The sequence below is a fragment of the Schistocerca nitens genome, chromosome 4 (genome assembly GCF_023898315.1).
Source record: "Schistocerca nitens isolate TAMUIC-IGC-003100 chromosome 4, iqSchNite1.1, whole genome shotgun sequence".
NCBI classification, from domain to species: domain Eukaryota; kingdom Metazoa; phylum Arthropoda; class Insecta; order Orthoptera; family Acrididae; genus Schistocerca; species Schistocerca nitens.
In genome coordinates this window covers 358,885,169-358,897,458 of record NC_064617.1, presented here as the reverse complement: position 1 = coordinate 358,897,458, position 12,290 = coordinate 358,885,169, and the positions used below count along the sequence as shown (strand labels likewise).

The window sequence follows — 12,290 nt, the reverse complement described above, 5'->3', positions numbered from 1 at the left end:
ATGCACGGAAGATGTTTTGCCTTTTAATTTAACTTGAGCATGAACACTCTGTGTTGATTTTAGCCGCACCTGAAGATGGGGCGAGACCCCAAAACACGTTTGTGTAAAACTTCAATAATAAAAAATTTTGTACAACTGTAGCGGAGGTTTCACTTACGGACAATTTACATAACAGCTGTCGATGTCCCACTAACAGAGATTTATGGCTCCTGTCATGTTGAAAAATAGGGTTTCTGCCGGTTATTCCCGTCTTTCTTGCACGGTATTTCAACTACGTGACTCGCAGTCTTCTTGAGGAAAGCCTGAAGAATTACATCTGCTGTTATTATTTGGACATTACACCGCCCGAGCAGAGCTGCTCTAGGTAGCCGACTGCATTAATCCAGTAATACTCCTGATGGTTTCCCGTAGCTGCGTAGAGCAAGCAGAAACGATGACAAGAGTTCTCTAGCAGGCGTCATTACCTTTACTTCCTTTCCTTGACTATATTTCACTTTCAAGGACCAATACGCCATGACAGAGTTCCCTAAGCATACGTGAGGCATCTTTTCCTTTATTCGAGATAATATTTTCGGTTACTATATTTGTATATTAGTAAAATGTATGATGCAATAGCTGCATATTCAACTGCCTGGGATATATTTTAAAGTATATTTTAAGAATTATTTAATCTTGTCTACTTTCTAAAAGTGTTTCCTTATACTGCACAATCGAGTGCTTAGTTAACTAATCCCAGGTGCTGACTAACCTTTCTCTTCTTCCGTTGCCGGTTTCCCTTACTCTTCTTCCCTCATATTTTCGTTATAATATCTTTCCATTTACATACGTTTTACGCCCACTTAAATTTTAACAAATTTCTGTCTGTCATTATTTTATCCGTTACTGTTATCTTACTCTTCCGCTTTTCGATGGTCCACGTTTCACGCCTACAAACTTATTTGCTCTAGAGCTGAAAAACTGCGATTCAACACGTAATTCCAGTTGAGTTTGTCTACTGAAAACAGTTTCGCTCTCGAGCACCAATCTGCTATGGATGTTAATTTTACCATGGTTTGGGAAGTTCCACCATTTGACTGTATGGATCGTTTATTCTACTGCACTATTATGATTTTAGCCTTTGGCCATTTTCAAGCACAACAATATTGGGCATGATCAGAAATCATAAATTCCGACTATGACTTCGTTTATTTCACTCTGGTTACGCCCAGAATTGTGGTACTTGAAAATGGCCAAAGGCCGAAATTATGATAGTACAGTAGAATAAACGATCTGTAGAGTCAAATGGCGGAATTTTCATTTAAAAAGAAGTACCGTTGATATCTTCCTTGTATTGATCATTTCGTGTACTTTTATTCCTGAGATAGGAAGATTCTTCACTTATTTTATTAATATAGTCTGTTTAATAAGAAGTACTTTCCTTTTAAAGGCCGTTTGTGACTTTTATTTTTATTTTGTTAATTCCCTACAACACTCCCCCCGCAATCAAATACACTGACATAGCGGGTTACGGCTTGTACACCGTCGGACCAAAAATATCTGGAAACCCCTATTTACTGCAGAATTGACCACCAGACGTCGCGAGACGTCAACCCGCAAGGATGAAAGGAAGCAGGGAATATTGTGTTGTCAGCAGAGAAGCAGTAACAGCAAGATGGATCACTCAGGAGAACTCAGTGATTAGTCGTTAGGTACCACCTGAGGAACAAATCCTTCAGGACATTTCAACCATTCAAAAGCTGCCCAAGACGACTGCTAGTCATGTCATCGTTAAAATGTAAATGTTAAATGGAAATGCAAATGAACAACCGAAGCTAAACCAAGTCCAGTCAGATCGCCTTACTGACGGGCAGGGACCATCGAGCATTGTAGAGGGTGATTTTAAAAAAAATCGCATGAAATCAGCCGAAGGAATCAGTCTAGAGGTCTAGAGTGGTACCGCCAGTGCAGTTAGAACCAGGACTGGGCCTAATGAGTTACAGAGAATGGGGTACAACGGTCGAACAGACCATCATAAGCCTCAAATTTCGTAGCCAATGCTGATCGACACTTGAGGTGGCGTTAAGAGTGACGCCACTGGACAGTAGATGACTGGAAACATGTTATCTGCAGCAATGAATCACACTATATACTGGCAGTCCGGTGGAAGGGTCTGGGATTGGGGAATACATGAAGGACCTCACCTGCTATCGCATGAAAAACTCCGCCGCGCGGAGTCACCGCGCGGTTAGAGGCGCAAATGCTACAAATTGCGCGGCCTTCCCTTCGGAGAAGTTATGTGTAAGTCTAGGTGGTGGTGGTGGTTAGTGTTTAACGTCCCGTTGACAACGAGGTCATTAGAGACGGAGCGCAAGCTCGGGTTAGGGAAGGATTGGGAAGGAAATCGGCCGTGCCCTTTCAGAGGAACCATCCCGGCATTTGCCTGAAACGATTTAGGGAAATCACGGAAAACCTAAACCAGGGTGGCTGGAGACGGGATTGAACCGTCGTCCTCCCGAATGCGAGTCCAGTGTGCTAACCACTGCGCCACCTCGCTCGGTGTGTAAGTCTAGGGACCGATGACCTCAGCAGTTTGGTCCCTTATGAATTCACACACATGAGGATTTTCGGGTTCGGTCCGCTTTTTGCGCTTCAGAAAATACTAAATACGGAAAGATACGAACGCATTTTACAACATTCTTTACTGCAAACAGTAGACGAGCAGTTCGGAAACGATGATTGTTTCAGTCAGCATGACAACGCACGCTGTCATAGGACAGCATCTTTTAGGCAATGGTTCATGGACAACAATATTGCTAAAATGAATTGGCCTGCACGGTGTCCCGAGTTGAAGCCAACGGAACTATTTTCGGATGAGTCAGAACGTCGACTTTGCCCCGAACCTGAGTTTCAAACATCACTACCCTCCCTGGTTTCAGCTCTGGAGGCAAACTGGACCGCCATTCCTCCACGGACATTCTGATATCTCACTGAAAGTGTTCCTAGCAGGGTTAAAACGGCCACAAAGGCGATGGGTGGACACATCCTGTACTAATATCTACTAATAACTAGCCCTATACTTTTGATCAGATAACATATGTCAATCGTGCTTCCCACTGTCAGGAGAACGGCACGCGCAAGATTTTTAAGTAATGAAAACTGTGGCTATCCATATGAGTGCCAAAAGAAATCCGCTAAATTTCGGGTACACACAAATGTAAAGGCTTTCAATTCAATGAAGTACCTAGCGATTACTGACACATGACGCAGTTGGCGCCAGTTTTTCTCTGTATTCATTTAAGATGTCTGCTATCGACTCTGTATCGCGTGGCCGCGGTGTTCCTCTTTGGTCTCTTTTCGGCTACTCCCGCCCACGAGGCTGTGGGGAGAGGCTGACTTTTGGTCGGTTGGTTGGCGCTCCGGTGTGCAGTCTGGTTGCCGGCGGTCGCTCTTTGCGCATGCTCTGCTTCTTTCTGTCACGTGGGCAGTGGGGCTGCATACGGTGCGGCTTTGGAATGTATCAACCTGCGACTGGATACACTGCAGAATCAGACGGTGGGAATTATTCAGGTTTTTGAAGTACTGCTGTATATATGTATATTGAATTTCCTGCTGTTTGCAGTTAACGGCTCTCTGAATGTTTGGATGCCCATGTTATCTGTTTCGTATTGATCACTGGTGCACAACTTATTGAACAGTGGTTACCTGTGTGAATGAGGTTTGTCTGTTTTGAACGCACTTGAGATACGGGCAAGGAGTGTATATCTAAGTGTATGTCTTTGTACTCTGAAATAACCACAGGTTCAATTTTCTGGGTGTCTGCCGGTATTTAGGTAATGTTTTCAGAGGTAATCAAGCAGGGGGCTTAATGATGAAAAATTTATTGTATGCTAGAGTCCTGTAATACTGTAATTATTGAATGTGTGTTTATAGAATGTATGTAATACAGTTAATCGGCTCTGTTTTTTTTTAGTTAAGTTATGACTGCGTAATTTAGCACTATGAGCAAATTCTTATATATTTGAGTATATTATCACTTCCTGCTTTGGCAGTAATCAGCCTGACTTCACATAGGCGTATTATTAATGACAAAGTAGTGCAGATATTTAAATGGCTTGTGGGTCCCTTGTGGCCGTATTCCTGTTTGGAAATTTTTCTAATGTTTTAAGGATTTTGTTACTCTGGATATTGCCCAGTTGCTGTGTGGTTTTATGTTGTTGTTTCAGTGGTACAATCAGCGGTGCCCGTCGTCCCTTGTAGCTGGTCGTTTAACTTGGGGATGACGCATTGGTGGCGGCCAGTTTGAATTTCTGTCGCTGTGTTTAATCAGTAGACTCCAGTTCTTCGGCGATTTTAGGTTGAGTATTTTATTATTTATTCCTGGTGACACCGAGCCGTCCGTATTTCCTTCTTCACCGTTCCTTTCAGCTTCCATTCAGGCTCGATCTGAGTTGCAATTTCCGCGTACCTCTGATATGCCATTACTTTTCACTGAAATTTTGTAATACGTGAAAGATGCCTTTCATTGTTCTGGGTTTTTAATATCTTATTCAGAAAGAGAAATTGTGAGGCTGTTATATCTTAAAAGGTGTCCTGCTTCTTTGGAAGTTTTTGTCAGCAAACCATTTATTGTTAGTATGGTGCTTAAGATTTATGTAAAGAGGGTTTTAAAATTATTTATTTTTTGGCGTGGGCTTTAACGCCCGTAGATATTGTGTTTGTTTAGTAATGTTTCAAATTCTAGGGCAATTATGTATATTATTTTGGGGTAATAGCAGTTTCCTGTTGTCAAGCAATTGTTAAATAAAATCTGTTGGAAATTACAAGCCAGAGTTTGTGTTTGACTGGTAATTATTGCCTCGCCTTTGTTGAGTTGAATTATCCTTGAGCGTGTGTCCGACGTCGCAATTACAGTTATGAACTACTTAAAATGGAACGGTCACTTAGATAATGTTGTGGGGGAAGCGAACAAAAGACTGCGTTTTATTGGCAGAACACTTAGAAGATGCAACAGTCTACTAAAGCGATTTTATACACTACGCTTGTCCATTCTCTTATGGGGACATGGGAATCGTATGAGAAAGCATTGACTAAGGACATCGAAAAATTTCAAAGAATGTCAGCTCGTTTTGTGTCATTGCGAAACGCGGGACAGAGTGTCACGGATATGATACGCGAGTTGGTATGACATTAAAACAAAGACTTTTTTGTTGCGGCGTGACCTTTTCAGCAAATTTTAATCACCAACTTTCTCCTCCGCACGGGGAAATATTTTCTTGCCACCCACCTACATCTCTTGAAGGTGGCTCGAGGAAGTCTTTGCCAGGCATTTAGCTGTGAATTTCAGTGCGTAGGAATAGATCCTGACCAAGTGTCATATTCGTCTCTGTGGTAGAGTCATACCGTGCATACACAGCACGAAACGTATTGCATGTTGTAGCTCATTAAAAATACATAAATTTCCGTGCTAAGCGACAGTCTCATTAAAATCCTTCTGGGCGTACTGCCACCTCATCTCATAACATACTTAAAATGCTAAAATACTAAAATATTTGACGTTTCATCCGTGATTCCTCATAGTGGAGACTAGTTTATATGAAGAATAGGTGCTTCAATAGATCTGGTTTATAACATTGTCATAAGAACGCCTGTCTGAAACTTCTTGAATTTTATTGGCCATATATACCACTAATCGGCGTTAAGAGAAAGGGAGTGGGTGTATTTCTGGCTATTCATGGATTAGATGGAATTCTGTTGTCTGGTAAGCCATTGCGAATTGGTGACAGGGGCACAGGATTACGCTGTCCTGCGGTCAGCTGCGGAGAAACGTCACCTGTTGTGTGTACGCCTTGTGTTTAGCAGGTCGTGGCTGCGTCCGGTGAGGAAGACGTCCTGCGATCACACTCTGCCCATCGTACTGGGATTGCCGTCAGTCAGTTCGCGTACGCCCATCCACAGCCGTCTGACAAGTACTCGTGTTTCCTGAAACCTTACTCGCTCGGTCTGTAGTTTAACCATTGGTATATGCAGTATCCTTCAAGACTCCGAAGGGGCAACTTCAACGCGCTCGGATGGTGTAAACACTTCCTACTCGACCACTGCTCGCGAAGTGGAAACAGTGGCAATTTGGTGTTGGTACCTGCCATATTTGCATAGACTCTGCCAAATCGTTAAAACTCTTGCTACTCTACGATCACAACCATAAACGGTGGTGGTTGATGCCCCACTGCTAGACAAATTTCGCAAAAAGAGCCTTAGTTCCGAAATGAATACTGACACTTTACATGCGTCCATCAGTGAAGTGATTAGCGAAGGAGTCATCGGGTCTCACAACGCAGACACATCTCATCATGTTCTACTCGTCGATGCAACTGCAGCAAGAGACTTGCAGCCCTTGGAGAAACGACGAGACCTCACGAAGGATGAAGGACACGACGACCAACGAGATAAAATGGAGAACGTGTTACGTGTCGACACCAAGCAGAAAGCAACCATCACCCAGCAAACTGTAAATACTTGCATGGATGAATTACACGCAACTACTGATAAAAGCCTTTCGTCTTATTTGTTGAAAATAGAAACGTAGGCAGGCTCCAACCTATGGCGCTAGGCAAAGTTATTAGATGGAACTGTGAGTCGTTATTCAAGAACGTAATCAATATTACGGCGTCAGGGAAAAACCGTCTGAAAATCGAGACAGTATCAATGTTAACTGTAGATGCCTTGGTTCAACCTTTTTTTTTAGGAAATGAAAATTTGGAGGCCTATATTCCCAAGTTCTTTACTACTAAATAAGGCACCATCAGTAGTGTTGAAACCTCACTTACAGGACGAAATGCTAACGGAACGGAGGTTTCGCTGCTTAGCTACTACCATTAGGTGACTTAGTAAAAGTATAAACCTGAATCGGTAAACGGTAACTAAGCCGTCATCAGTTTGTGGTGTGATATTGAGATCAAAATGGCTTCCACAGATTGTTTATATTCCTGGAATTTTCTTCTCAGCGGAGGTGTATGTACCATCTGTTGTGGCGTAACAAGCTAGTCACGCCACACTGAGAAGGAAGCCGAAAGGCACGCGCTAATCTACAGCAGGATGGCTTGAAGTCTGGAACAGGATACGTATTGAATACTATAAAGAAAATACGTAGCTTTGGAATATACTTAACTTTTAATGCTTCCTTTGGTACATCTCTCTTGACTATACAAATGAGACTCGTAAGATACATGCACTGATACAATTGGCGCCTTGCTAAGTCGTAGCCATTAACTTAGCTGAAGGCTATTCTAACTGTCTCTCGGCAAATGAGAGCAAAGGCTTCGTCAGTATAGTCGCTAGCAACGTCGTCGTACAACTGGGGCGAGTTCTCGTACGTCTCTCGAGACCTGCCGTGTGGTGGCGCTCGGTCTGCGATCACACAGTGGCGACACGCGAGTCCGACATGTACTAATGGACCGCGGCCGATTTAAGCTACCACCTAGCAAGTGTGGTGTCTGGCAGTGACACCACATTCCTCCCCCGCAAATCGGCGAACGGTCGTGTTATAAGGCTTCCGCCCGCCGTGGGGAGGACCCCATGTTGACGTATGTGATGAGGTGTGGAGCCTAACAACAGGCGAGGCTGTGCCACCCGCACCCGGCCATTCGGTCCGAGGGGAGCTAGGAAACGCCTGAAAACCTAGTCCAGGGTGCACGTCAACATGCGGTGTATGCGCCCGTAGAGAGACAGGAGGGGCCGAAGGGTCGACCTCCATGTGGTCGGGGCACCCGACGGGCGAAGACGACATCTGGTCCGGAGCGGGCAAGAGTTCCATGGTGGAGGACAGCCGGTCACGGGAAGCGAGCGGCGGCGCGTGACCGAGGGAGCCGCCAACACACGCGGTTGCACCTCCGTTTCGTAGCTTTGACGCAGCTCAAAAAACAATCTGTTGTGGCGTAACAAGCTAGTCACGCCACACTGAGAAGGAAGCCGAAAGGCACGCGCTAATCTACAGCAGGATGGCATGAAGTCTGGAACAGGATACGTATTGAATACTATAAAGAAAATACGTAGCTTTGGAATATACTTAACTTTTAATGCTTCCTTTGGTACATCTCTCTTGACTATACAAATGAGACTCGTAAGATACATGCACTGATACAATTGGCGCCTTGCTAAGTCGTAGCCATTAACTTAGCTGAAGGCTATTCTAACTGTCTCTCGGCAAATGAGAGCAAAGGCTTCGTCAGTTTAGTCGCTAGCAACGTCGTCGTACAACTGGGGCGAGTTCTCGTACGTCTCTCGAGACCTGCCGTGTGGTGGCGCTCGGTCTGCGATCACACAGTGGCGACACGCGAGTCCGACATGTACTAATGGACCGCGGCCGATTTAAGCTACCAACTAGCAAGTGTGGTGTCTGGCAGGGACACCACACCATCTGTCTTGCAATGCTATAACTGTCTGAGATTTGGACACGTTAGCGAACACAGCAGAAAAAGCACGAGATGTGCGTACTGCACAGACCCATACAGAAGTGAAGCATGTTGGAGGGCCAATCAGCCAATCTGTATTCATTGTGCCGGAGGTCATAGTGCCCTACCTATCAATTGCCCAAATATCTGAAATACAAAGAAATTAACAAAATTATATCTCTCAATAATATTACCTTCCGAAAATCAGCAAATGTGTTCGAAAACAGGCCTTGTGCCACTGCAGCTACTTCTCCCCCAAACATTACGAGGCTGGGTACAGAATTCTTCCCCCTCCCAACTCAACCATGCTGGGTGATGGTTGCTTTCTGCGTGGCGTCGACACGTAACACGTTCTCCATTTTATCTCGTTGGTCGTCGTGTCCTTCTTCTTTCGTGAGGTCTCTTTGTCGTTTCTCCGAGGGCTGCAAGTCTCTTGCTGCAGTTGCGTCGACGAATAGAACATGATGAGATGTGTCTGCGTTGTGAGACCCGATGAGTCCTTCTTTAATCACTTCACTGATGGGAGCGTGAAGTGGCAACTCAAGGCAACTATCAACACCGCCACCCACGATACGCAACAACCAAACCAAGCCATGGCGACAATGCCACAGACGTCAGGAACGGAGGCTCCACTGGATTCACCGCCGATACTACCGTCCCCTCCTCTAGTACAGCATGCCCAACTCTACCAGCAGCAACGCATAAATTCTATAGAACACAGAGGATTTCACCAAAGCACGGTCGCCCGAGAACAACTGTATAAATCAGAACTTTGCCTTCCTCTTGCTCCGTTGGGTCCCAAACTCTAGCCACCACAACATTACAGGCTCAATCAACCGAGTGATGTTGGGAAACACTTGGTTAACAACATTTTAAATATAACTATGACTGCGATGAATTATACATCGTACCAGCAGAGTACTAATGGACGCACTCCAGATCAACAATCAGATTCGATTCATATTGAGAGTTGAATAACATTTAGACGGTTTTTTGTTCTACTGATTTTTGTTTGTATGAACTAGTTTTCGGCTTATTAGGCCAGTTTATGATAACTACTGGCTATTGTTTACAAGGAGCTTGTGTTCTTACGAACCAAACATTCTAGACTAAGGTACAACGCACTTACATACGATCTTTAGTTGTGGTATTGTCTTTGGAATTGTCAACCGGGTCTTTTGACTTTTTGTTCTGTAAATCTGTTCTTTAATATAATAAATAACGTTTTATGGTTTGTCAGTACCATGTATGACAACAATCAGAATTATTTAGAATACACATTATTACAGAATTACTATTTTTTGGTATTGGTTGTGAACAGTTGCACTGGACACTAATTGTTGGTTGTACAACAGCGATGTTTTCTTTGGGGGTTACATTTTGTTATTAGAAAAATTGTGCATTAATAAACACCAAATATTACATTGTTACAGTTGAGTTACAGTTAGGAATGTAAACACTTAACGGATGTTACATTATACTGGGGCATGAACTTGTTTACCATTGGGACACTTTGTGGTTAGTACCAGGTTTACTGTATTGTGTAAAGTTTAAGAGTGGTGAGGTGCTCAGTGGTACAGCATCAGGGACAACGTGAGTACACATATAAAAGTGACGCACGTGAGAATTACAAGCATTCTACATCCGTGTGAGTTGCAAAGAAACACAATTAATCAGTGTTTGGAATGTAATAAAGAACATAGGGAACCGTGTGGCAAGGGACATGCATAAATCTCCACCATCCGGTGACCTATCAGAAACGTTCTTATGAGTGATAGCTCCACCTGACTATAGGACAAGGATGACGAGACGGAATATGAAGAGGACAACAATGTTATTAATGCTTTTCCCTGAAAGAACTTCAGACTGCGCTCTTCCAAGCGAAGGGTACTGCACCTGATCCGGATTGTACTGACTACCCAATGCTACGACACATTCCACACAAAAGGAAACTCCTGTTGCTCAAAATTTACAGTAGCGTATGGACACAAAAGGTCAAAATCGACTTCCTGAAAAGGTGTTGCGTCGTCCTCATCGACAAAATTTGAAAAAAATGTGATAAACTGGAGATGTATCGGCCTGTCATCTTACTATCGTGTTTGGTGAAGGTAATGGAAAGATTACTAAGCGATGCTTAGAAAGTTGGTGTGTAAACAATAAAATATTAGTGGAGGAACAAATTGGGCACCGTAAAGTAAAAGGGGCTACTGGAAACATTTTACAGTCTGTTACTGCCAAACAGCTAAATTTCTCTCTGAATAATTGTATGACAGTTGCGTTCATAGACTTCCTTAAAGCGTAGACAATATCGTAGTGTCAGTTTTAGGGAAAAATGGAGAAACTTAATATTCCAAAACCAATCACTCGTAATTTTGTAAGCTTCCTGAACTACTGGAATACAATGATTTTGCAACACGGAGCAACTTTGGGATCGAAGCAACTACCAGAGGCCTCGTGAAGTGGTCCGTTCAAATGGTTCAGGTGGCTCTAAGCACTATGAGACTTAACATCTGAGTCATCAGTCCCCTAGACTTAGAACTACTTAAACCTAACTAACCTAAGGACATCACACACATCCATGCCGAAGCAGAATTCGAACCTGCGACCGCAGCATCAGCGCGTTTCCGGACTGAAGCGCCTAGAACCGCTTGGCCACATCGGCCAGCGAAGGGTTCCGTCTTGGCTCGCCTATAGTTCAATCTCTGTTTTGCAGACATTAATGATCTTTTTCCCAGTGATGTCCTAATGTTACAGTACGCCGACGACATACGCATGTACGCCGAAGACAGTGGTCTTCAGTTTTGTCATCTGAAAATGCACACCGCTCTCATACGTCTGCGTGAGTGGCTTGTAGAAAGTGGCTTCGAAATATCTGACAGCAAATCTGCTCCAGTGATGTTTACTTGACACAGGAATCCAGTTACCCAAACAGTGCAACTCGGACAACATAATTTTCCAGTTTCGAAAATAACACAATTTTCTGGGATGATTATAGGTGATAAAATAAGATGGGCTCATAATATCTAACACATAATTAACACACGTGAAAAAGCAGGCAATACGTAAGAGCTACGACTGGAGTATGGCGGGGCTCTGATAAGCGGAAAGCGATGACTTTTTACCGGCCACTAATAAGAACGTATAGATAAGCGTCAGTTACTTGGGGCTTTTATGCCAACGCCAACCAATGCATTGTTGGTGAAAGAGAATTGTTGTTGTTGTTGTGGTCTTCAGTCCTGAGACTGGTTTGATGCAGCTCTCCATGCTACTCTATCCTGCGCAAGCTTCTTCATCTCCCAGTACCTACTGCAACCTACATCCTTCTGAATCTGCTTAGTGTATTCATCTCTTGGTCTCCCCCTACGATTTTTACCCTCCACGCTGCCCTCCAATACTAAATTAGTGATCCCTTGATGCCTCAGAACATGTCCTACCAACTGATCCCTTCTTCTGATCAAGTTGTGCCAGAAACTCCTCTTCTCCCCAATCCTACTCAGTACCTCCTCATTAGTTATGTGATATACCCATCTAATCTTCAGCATTCTTCTGTAGCACCACATTTCGAAAGCTTCTATTCTCTTCTTGTCCAAACTATTTACCGTCCATGTTTCACTTCCATATATGGCTACACTCCATACAAATACTTTCAGAAATGACTTCCTGACACTTAAATCTATACTCGATGTTAACAAATTTCTCTTCTTCAGAAACGCTTTCCTTGCCATTGCCAGTCAACATTTTATATCCTCTCTACTTCGACCATCATCAGTTATTTTGCTCCCCAAATAGCAAAACTCCTTTACTACTTTAAGTGTCTCATTTCCTAATCTAATACCCTCAACATCACCCGACTTAATTCGACTA

At 43.6% G+C, this 12,290-nt stretch overlaps 1 protein-coding gene across 1 annotated transcript in view; it reads right to left on the bottom strand.

Moving 5' to 3' along the window:
• Positions 1-12,290, bottom strand: part of LOC126252892 (monocarboxylate transporter 14-like) — a 92,171-nt gene that overhangs the window by 55,892 nt on the left and 23,989 nt on the right. The gene's annotated exons all lie outside the window — the stretch shown is intronic.